At 39.7% G+C, this 9766-nt stretch overlaps 1 pseudogene; it reads left to right on the top strand.

Moving 5' to 3' along the window:
• Positions 1-1987: 1987 nt before the first annotated feature.
• On the top strand, positions 1988-2104 carry LOC129409572 (5S ribosomal RNA; annotated as a pseudogene).
• Positions 2105-9766: the final 7662 nt, after the last annotated feature.

Raw genomic sequence — 9766 nt, forward strand, 5'->3', positions numbered from 1 at the left:
CCCTCTGACCACACATGCCACATTCGTCTAGGAAAGGTGGGCAGTGTCTTGAACAAGGACACAACAACAATGGTCGGTCTCCCATCCACGTACTTACCAGAGCCAGCCTTGTTCAGCGTCTGATCTGAGGGAGCGAGCATTGACAAGCATGGCCCCACACATTTGGCTAATCCAATGAATATTAAAGCAGCACATCCCATGAAATACCAAAATGTGTCCACAGTCTTGTCTCTTTGATTCAGTTTGAACTCCACTGTAGGAGTTATGTTAGGAGCAGTTCTGAGCAATTCAAAATAATATGCATTTATTCTTACTGCAGAAATGTTTAGCTAACAGGATCCTTTTCCACACTGCACTTGTTCATATAGTGGTGATAAAAGTCCAAAGTCCAGTGACATGCTGTATTGTAATGGTGACTCTAAAGTCTCACGTTCTCGTCCTTGGCAGGTCACAGTTACTAATATGTCATTTGTATGAATGTGCTCTTTGTATGAATGGACATGACTTGTTTGCATGTAACAGATTTAGACTTTTCACTAAAACGTAGTTCACATCATTATATTTGAGATTTTTAGCAGTAGTAATAGTAGTAGTAGTAGAAGTAGAAGTAGTAGTAGCAGTAGTAGTAGCAGTAGCAGTAGTAGCAGCAGTAGCAGTAGTAGCAGCAGTAGTAGTATTAGACCATATGTCGATAATGTCAATCAGAGCAGAGCAAACTGTTTTAAAGTACTCTGTGTCTAGTAGTAGTGAAAATTGCCTTCCTAAGTATTCTGTTTTGGAACTCAACTTTTTTCCCACAAACTATTACCGGTGTAAAATTATAAATATTTACTACAGTTATTATCCCAATATAAAAATGATTTGATTTTGAAAGCATATATTATTAAATTATATATAATAAGACTCAGCATACAGTGAAAAAGCAAACTAGAAGGTGAGATGTGGTGGTGTCTGGATTGTGGAGAGCCCAGTTTTGCAACTCTCACAAGGTCAAACCAGTATGTATAGAGAAAAGCCTCTCCCACCTCCAGCGCTTTATACCCTGACCTCTTTCCCATCTTTTCACTAACGGAGGATTTAGTTGCATAAAGGCAGCAGCTGCAAGCACAGCCCTGTTTATTCCTCCACTTCCTCCCTCACTTTCACACCCTGCCTTCCCCGATACCAGAGCCATGAAATCTACACAGCATTCCAATTTAAAGCAAATGAGAAAAAATGTTTGCTAAGGACTGCTTTGTGGAGAGTAGAGGCCCCATAGTAAAGAGTCTGTAACCAAACTTATCACTTGGGTGAGGAGAGGTGGCACAGTCCTGTATTCTGTTGCACCCACTTCAACACAGTCAGGGCTTATCGTACGTGTCAATAGGCAGTTCTCAGATTGTCCTCCAACAAATGGGAAATGGCAATTTCTGATGACCGAGATTATGTGGATTACAAATTCTTTACTGCTCATTTCTGCTCTCAGGTCAGATAAGGCTGTGTTACCGGATTTTGTTTTAAGTCATTTTCTTTCACTAAGTTCAGATTTATAGAGTTGTATAGAGTTGTATTCCGAGGTTATACTTTATGATGTACAAAAAAATGCATGGTATTATAGCAAATACTAGAAAAAAGTACAGGATCAAGGACTCAAAATGTGTGGCCTTGTCAAAGCCTGACAAACAAACAAACAAACAAACACTCCTGCTGTGTCCTTAGGCAAGGGGCCGATGGCGCAGATTGTTAGCCTCGCTTCTATCAGTTTGCCCCAGGGCAGCTGTGGCTACAGTGGTAGCTTCTTGAAGCACTATAGGCATATCCCTAAACCCACTCCATAGAGCCCCAGTGAGTTTTTTTTTCCAGTAGTAGTATTCTTAGTTGTAGTAGCATTAGTATTAGTAGTAATAGCAACAGTAGCAGCAGTAGTATTATTAGTAGTAGTAGTAGTAGTAGTATCCGTAGTAGTAGTATTCGTAGTATTCGTAGTAGTAGTAGCAGTAGCAGTAGTAGCAGTGGCCATACCAGCTTGTCAAAGCCTGATCCCGTCAGACCTCAGAAGCTAAGCAGGCTGGGCCTGGGAAGTACTTGCATGGGAGACCGCTAGGAATTCCAGGTGCCACAGGAGGGCGCCAGTGGCAAAAACTGTTGCTGTGTCCTTAGGCAAGACACTTCACCCACATTGCCTAGTATGAAAGTGATGTGTGTGTGAGTGATGGTGGTGATCAGAGGGGCTGATGGCGCAGATTGGCAGCCTCGCTTCCATCGGTCTGGCCCAGGGCAGCTGTGGCTACAATAGTAGCTTACCACCACTGAGTGTGGAGTGACTGAATAATGAACTGTGAAACGCTTTGGGTATCTTGAAAGGCGCTATATAAATTCAATCAATCAGTAGTAGCAGCAGTAGTACTAGTAGTAGCAGTAGTAGTAGTAGTAGTAGTAGACCATATGTCAATAATGCCAATCAGAGCAGAGTACACTGTTTTAAAGTGCTCTGTGTGTATTAATAATGTCACACATCAAGTACTTTGACCTTAATGTGAAGGCAACATAAATATTTACTTGGTTTTGATAGGTCTCACTCTATAATACAACTAATGGCATGTCAAACAGCCAAGGTTGTTTATGTATATGTCAGGAACCTTTTAATGAATGCCGTCTATACATTGAAATGTCATCTAAGGAAAGAGTGTGTTTTACAACATTGAAATGAGTTGAAATGGTTGAAACATGAATCTTAACACTGTATTGACTATTCCACAATTACTATATGATGCTGAAGGTTAAAGGTACATTGTGTATCTGTCCGTCAAATGCATTTCTCCATGAAGATGTTATTTCTTTATCTGGAATGTTCCACAGTATTAAACCTGTTATCTTAACCGAGCCCAAACCAGACCAAGTTACAGGTCAGATCTGTGGAGAGGCAGTCAGAATACATCTTTCTGAAGGTATTTTTGACTATTTAAAACCACCTGTAGTGTCATAAATGTAAGGTAGAGCTGTTTAATGTCATATTGTGGAACATTCCAGGCAGCACAATGACATATACATAGAAATAACCAGGTGACAGACCCCAACCATAAAGTTACACAGTGCACCTTTAACATTGAATTAACACATAGCTGCAGTATGATACAAGGTTACACTGACTGTGAATTGTAACCCTGCTTAAAGGGACAGTCTTCAGTTTTGGACACAGGACCTCATTTCCTAGTGAGCCAGAGTGTTGGAGACGTGTGGAGACACTTTTTAAAAATATTCCATCCAGTCCTTGTAATTGCAGAGATCACTGGTGCTAGGCTAGTGCATGTCAATTGCCATAGTTATCCTGCCACTAAAAACAGTCTTACCCACTCCACAAAACACCTGAAGCAAATCTACTATTACACCAGACTGTCCATGTAAATGTCTGTGTTGGTATAATAATGTTTGAAAAAAAAAACGAACCTTGCAGCGCATGAATCGTCACATGTTGAGGGACTGCTTTCTTAGCCTGATTCATCACATTCCTCACAGCATTAGGATTCGTTTGCTTGACAGTAGGCAGGTACTTTTTTTTATTTAAACAGTCACTGCTATTTGGTCGTGATGTATGTAATGTGCCACTAACGGGGCTAACTGGTATATTAAGCTTTTCCCAAATCCCATAGGAAGAAGGGCAATAACGTCTTTCCCCTTGACAGAATTCACCAAAAATGTTCTTTGTTCCGGCTTTAAATCCTCGATCTCGGGAATCGTTGCCAACACAGAATGTATGGTTCTTTGCTGATTGGCTGATGCCAGATCTTGCACTTGAGGGGTTCTTGCAAACCGTTTAGTGTATTCTGATTCCTGACCTAGTCACTGAAGAGAAATTAAATTGAGCGGAGGCACCAGGTGGCGCCAGCCTGGCTACTATTTTCTCAGCAGCAGCGGAGTTTTACTTTGCCAGTATTGTAGGTGCTAAGTGATATCAGTCCGCTGCTGCCAAGCTTTCTATCAGAAAGAACAATCCGCTGTTGCTGCTCAGACATAAATATTTCAAATGCAAGGTTGGTTTTACTTCTGAAATTATTCTATCAACACAGACATTCACATCGACAGTCGGGTGTAATAATAGTTTTCCCTCAGGTGTTTTGTGGAGTGGGTAAGACTGTTTTTAGTGGCAGGATAACTAAGGCCATTGACATGCACTAGCCTAGCACCAGCGATCTCTGCAAATACAAGGACTGGATGGAATATTTTAAAAAGTGTCTCCACATGTCTCCAACACTCTGACTAACTAGGAAATGAGGTCCTATGTCCCAAAATTCCAGACTGTCCCTTTAAGTTCCCCCCTGTCTGCTTAGCTATAGTAAAGGGGGTTTAATAGTCGAATAAGAACCTTACAGTTCTTCCCATAAACTTGATGAAATTATGGGGTTCAAACACTCCTTTCAACAGCATCATTTCTGAGCTTTCCTTAGTACATTGTAATACTATTTCATTGTTTGAATAATGTATAATGCCACTTTGTTCACACTTGTGGAATTAACTGAAGTAGCTCAAGAGAAGCAGGAGTCTCTGAATGTCTAGTGTCTTTTCCATTAGTAGGATCTGGAGACTGGGGCACTCAGCACACTGTGATATATGGAGAAGTTCAGTCTGACTCTGCCTCTGTTATAGGAAAACACAGACAGGCATATTGTCAACGAAATGTCAACAAGGACTATGTTGTGGTGTCCTTGGTAAGGCTGCACAATGGAACATTTCCCAACAACACTCACATATTCTTAAAGGTCCTGTATTATGCCAAACAGACTCTTGTGAACTTTTAGTCATGTTAGAATGTTATGTCCTCAAAAACATACCAAGAAATGTGTTTTGTTTCATTCACACATGTTTGAGTAACTCTTTATTGTCTGTTTAGATCTCCAAAGCTAAAAACGCTCTTTTCCATCTTGTGATGTCTTGAAGCGGTTGTTTTCATGTTAACAGCTTCTTTTACCTTTTGAAATTACCCAAATGATTCTAGTGAAGGGCTATGGGGTAGAGCTCTGCACTCCCATGGGACACCACATTTTGAAAGCTCTCGCACACATTTTAGACAATTCCTTTCCGCTTGTCCGTGTTTGATAGAGCTTAAGAAAGTGAACATCCTGCGGGATTTGGGAGCAAGAGTGGGACAAAATATCGCAGATGTGGGTGGGAGCTAGCCAGGCTGGCACCACCTAGTGCCTCTGCTCAATTTCATTTATCTCCAGTGAATAAGACAGAAATCGGAATACATTAGACCAGGGGTGTCCAAACTTTTTTCATCAAGGGCCACATTTCTAAACACAGATGAAGCAGAGGGCTGATCGAGGGCCGTAGACACTCAATACATTGAATAAATGAAATATGTGCATGTTTAACACTTTAGAATAAGCCATCAGACTTTATTCATGCTAAGATCCTTAAAATCACACACTAAATATGAAATATCAGCTTTATCAAGATAGATTTTCAAAAAACTTGCAGTAAAAACTTAATTTTTAATTGATGTAAGATAATTTGGGCCAATTCACCAGGAAGTTTGAGGGCCAAGAAGAATTTGTCTGAGGGCTGCATTTGGCCCATGGGCCAGAATTTGGACATGCCTGCACTAGATAGTTTGCAAGAACCCTGGAAGTGTGAATCTGGACACATCAGCTTAGAGCCATACATTCTGTGTTGGCAACGATTCCCGAGATCAAGGATTTAAAGCCAGAACAAAGAGAATGTTTGGTGAATTTTATCAAGGGGAAACACGTTATTGCCCTTCTTCCTACGGGAAAAGCTTAATATACCAGTTACCAAATAACAGCGATTGTTTAAATTAAAAAAAGTATCTGCCTACCATTGAGCAAACGAATCCTAATGCTGTGAGGTCAGACGGTTTCCACAAAGTGAAACAGGCTGATGAAGCAGGCTAGGCTGGAGTGGGAATGAAGATTACAATTATTTGCGGGCATGGGCGGGACTGCACAATGTAGGTGCGGGCAGAAGCGGGACTGAAAATTCTGACTCGCGCAGCCTCTATTATGGAGTTTAAAAACACAGTGGAGTACTTGTATTACCGCATGACATCACAAGGTGGAATAAGTGTTTTCTGTTTGAGAGAAGAATTTAGCCTAAATATGCAGGGTTTGTGTTTTAAACGTGTGAATGAAACAAAACACAACTCCAGGTATGTTTTTTTTGCGGAGGAAATAACAGAGATCAGAACATAGCATAAAACTGGCCGTTTAAATGAATGCATTTGTTTATTTATGACATTTGTTATATTGCACTGGCCTATTGAGTAAGTTCTCTTCTCATCTGGCAGAAAACCCTTTCCAATAAGACGCACTGTACAACTGTACTTTGCTTCAATTCCACGAAAACAAGATCCAATCTAAACATTGAAAGCCACTCCTGGGATTCAGCGGATTAAGCACAATCTTGGATCAGGATTCAGGATCGTTAGCCAATTAAAGTAATCATGAAACGCTCCGGACACAGCACACCAACGGACACATGGATTTTCTTTATAGTGTAACTCTCTCCATCTCCCTTGGTCCATCTGGCTGTGTGTTCTTAACTTGTTCTCTTCATCTGTTCCTGTGATGGTGCATTACAGACTTGTCTAACCTGATGGCAATAGGGGATTTATAAGACTAGGAGAGAGGTTACTGGACTGGTTAAAGGGCCCATATTAATCTATTTTCTGATGTTATAATGGCATTTCCTTTTCAAAAACATACGTGGACTTGTGTTTTGTTTCATTCACACGTTTAACACACAAATCCTGCATATTTAGGCTGAATTCTTCTCTCAAACTGAAAACTTCCCGAATATGAGCTTTGAAAATTCAAACAGACTAATAATGCAGGATTGCTGTTTTTGATGAGGAAACAGCATTATAACACGGTTTAAAGAGTGAACTGCCAAAAATGTTCATTTTGTCTTCTTATGTACTTAAACTTCTAGGGTTATTTTAATTTAGATCTGATGCTGACACCGGTAATGAGTGAACATGGCATGAAAATTAAAAGACTTCAGGTAAACACAGAACAGGGAACCAAATACTTAAATGCAGTTTTTGTGTCCCAAATTGAATATAAAACTATAGGCCGTGGCATCCAAATATAAAGCATGTCATCTGTTATTGAGTTTAAAGATTCAAATGTCCCATATTACACACAATTCACTCTTTAACTTCTTGGGTTCTTTTTAAAGACAATACAGTAAAGTGTGTTTACCTTGTTGACGTGTTTCGGCTGCTAGCTGCAAGCCATCTTCAGAACTGTCCCCGGTGTTGGTGGTGACATGTTGTATATCATCTGTTGTTACTTCCTGTAGGCGTGGTCAGCCTGATGGACTTGGCAGGTCGCTCAGACTGACCACGCCTCCCGTCGCCCGATGGAGGGTGTCCCAGGTGTGTGAAAGGAGGAACGGTCAATGCTGTCTATGCCTCGTTTCCTGATTTCAGTGGCCTCTCTGATCAAGCGTTTTGAACTTGTTTTCTGGAAATCAGGAATCGAGGCACGGACAGCATTAACTGTGATGACGAAGCGTTCCTCCTTTCACACACTTGGGCCGACGAGAGGCGTAGTCAGTCTGAGCCAGGTCCATCAGGCTGACCACGCCTACAGGAAGCAACAACAGCTGATATACGACACGTCACCACCAACACCGGGGACAGTTCTGAAACCAAAACATGTCAACAAGGTAAAATACACTTTGTCTTTAAAAAGAACCCAAGAAGTTAAAGAGTGAATTGTGTGTTGTATGTGACATTTAAATCTTTAAAATCAATAACAGATGACATACTTCATATTTGGATGCCATTACAATAGTTTTTAATTCAGTTTGGGACACAAAAACTACATGTATATATTGATTTGGTTCCCTGTATTGTGTTTACCTGAAGTCTTTTAATTTTCATGCCATGTTCGCTCATTACCAGCGTCAGCATCAGACCCATTTCGATCTTTTCAGTGCTCAAATTGCTTCGACTATGCAGCAAAGAGACTTAAGAGCTGGCAGCTTTTGTTTTTTGCTTAGTTCCATTTCTTTCACTAAACAGTTTGTCAGCACATGGAGTTTGAAAGCTCTCCGTGGATGTTTTGCACTCAAAAAAGAAGAGATTTGTTCTTGTTACAAATGCATTAGTTACACAACAATCCAACGTGTTGTGAATAGAATTTGAATAAAATTTGTGATTTTGATGCCTGATTAATGCGTCGAGTAAGTTAAAACTACAAACACTTCTCATTTTCATATTTCAGCTACTTTGTTTTCAAAAAGAACAATTTATAGACATCGCTCAACTCCATTAGAATAATGTAATGCCTCTGCCACTGTTACTACTACTACTACTACTACTACTACTACTACTACTACTACTACATCAACAATATACACTAAGAAGTACTATTACTACTATTGCTACTACTATTACTTCTACTCCTGCTACTACTGCTACAACATCAACACTATACAGTAAGAAGTACTACTACTATTACTAATACTACTACTACTACTACTACTACTACTACATCAACACTATGCAGCAAGAAGTACTACTATTACTATTGCTACTACTGTGATCACTACTACTCCTGCTACTACTACAATTACTACTACTTTTGGTGCTACTATTACCACTACTCCTGCTACTACACTGTAAGAAGTACTGCTACTACTATTACTACTACTCCTGCTACTACTGCTACATCAACACTGTACAGTAAGAAGTACTACTACTACTAATACTGCAACTACTACTATTACCACTACTGCTACTACTGCTACTACTATTACTACTACACCAACACCATACAGTGTTGACGTACTAATACTACTTCCACTACTGCTACCACTACTACTACTACTACTACTACTACTGCTACTACTAATACTACTACTTCTACTACTACTACAACATCATCACCATTATACAGTAAGAAGTACTAATGCTACCACTGCTACTACATCTGCTACTATTAATACTACTACATCAACACTATACAGTAAGAAGTACTACTACTACTACTACTACTACTGCTGCTACTACTACTACTACTACTACTACTACTACTACTACTACTACCACTACTACCACTACTAGTACTACTACATTGACAATATTCAGTAAGAAGTTCCAGCGGTGTTTGCTCCGTACAGTTTGTTTCACTTAAAAACTGAAATTGTAACAATAAATATTTCTTGTTGAATTCATGAATTGGATATAAAGTCTGAGTTGTTTATTTCACCTGGCTGTGGTTACGAGTCTGTAATATCTGATTGGAACAAAATATAAAATAAAGTTTGGTGAACCTCTGACAAAACAACCCATAAAACGTGGACCAGGGGCACAATAACCCAACCTGATTTCCGTGTTGTGTTGCCGTTGTTTTCAGGATACAAGGATCAACTCTGGATTCTGTCTTGTTTTGCTCAATAAATAATTTTGTAGATTGTTTTATGTATCTGCACTTTCACATTAAAACGCCAGCCCCAATCCACAACCCAGTAAATGTTGTGTTCACTGCGCTCAGAACGCATCTTGATACTTTGCAGTGCCACCACAATGGGGGTGTTCTACATGCATCTCTGTGGTGGAATTTTCAGCCGTTACCATAGTGACACATTAGCAAACGCTTTCAAAAGAGTTTTAAGATTAAGAAAAAAGAAAATGCCTTGAAAATTATACTTTAAGATTGTGATAAATAGTAAAAGATGATGAAAGGAAATGATGATGGTGAAAATAATTTTAGTTAAGTGACTAAAAATTGTTATTAAAAATGGGGGAAAAAAGGAATCT

This window comes from Boleophthalmus pectinirostris, unplaced genomic scaffold (genome assembly GCF_026225935.1).
Source record: "Boleophthalmus pectinirostris isolate CB_2022bp ecotype Guang Dong unplaced genomic scaffold, ASM2622593v1 HiC_scaffold_2, whole genome shotgun sequence".
Taxonomy (NCBI): domain Eukaryota; kingdom Metazoa; phylum Chordata; class Actinopteri; order Gobiiformes; family Gobiidae; genus Boleophthalmus; species Boleophthalmus pectinirostris.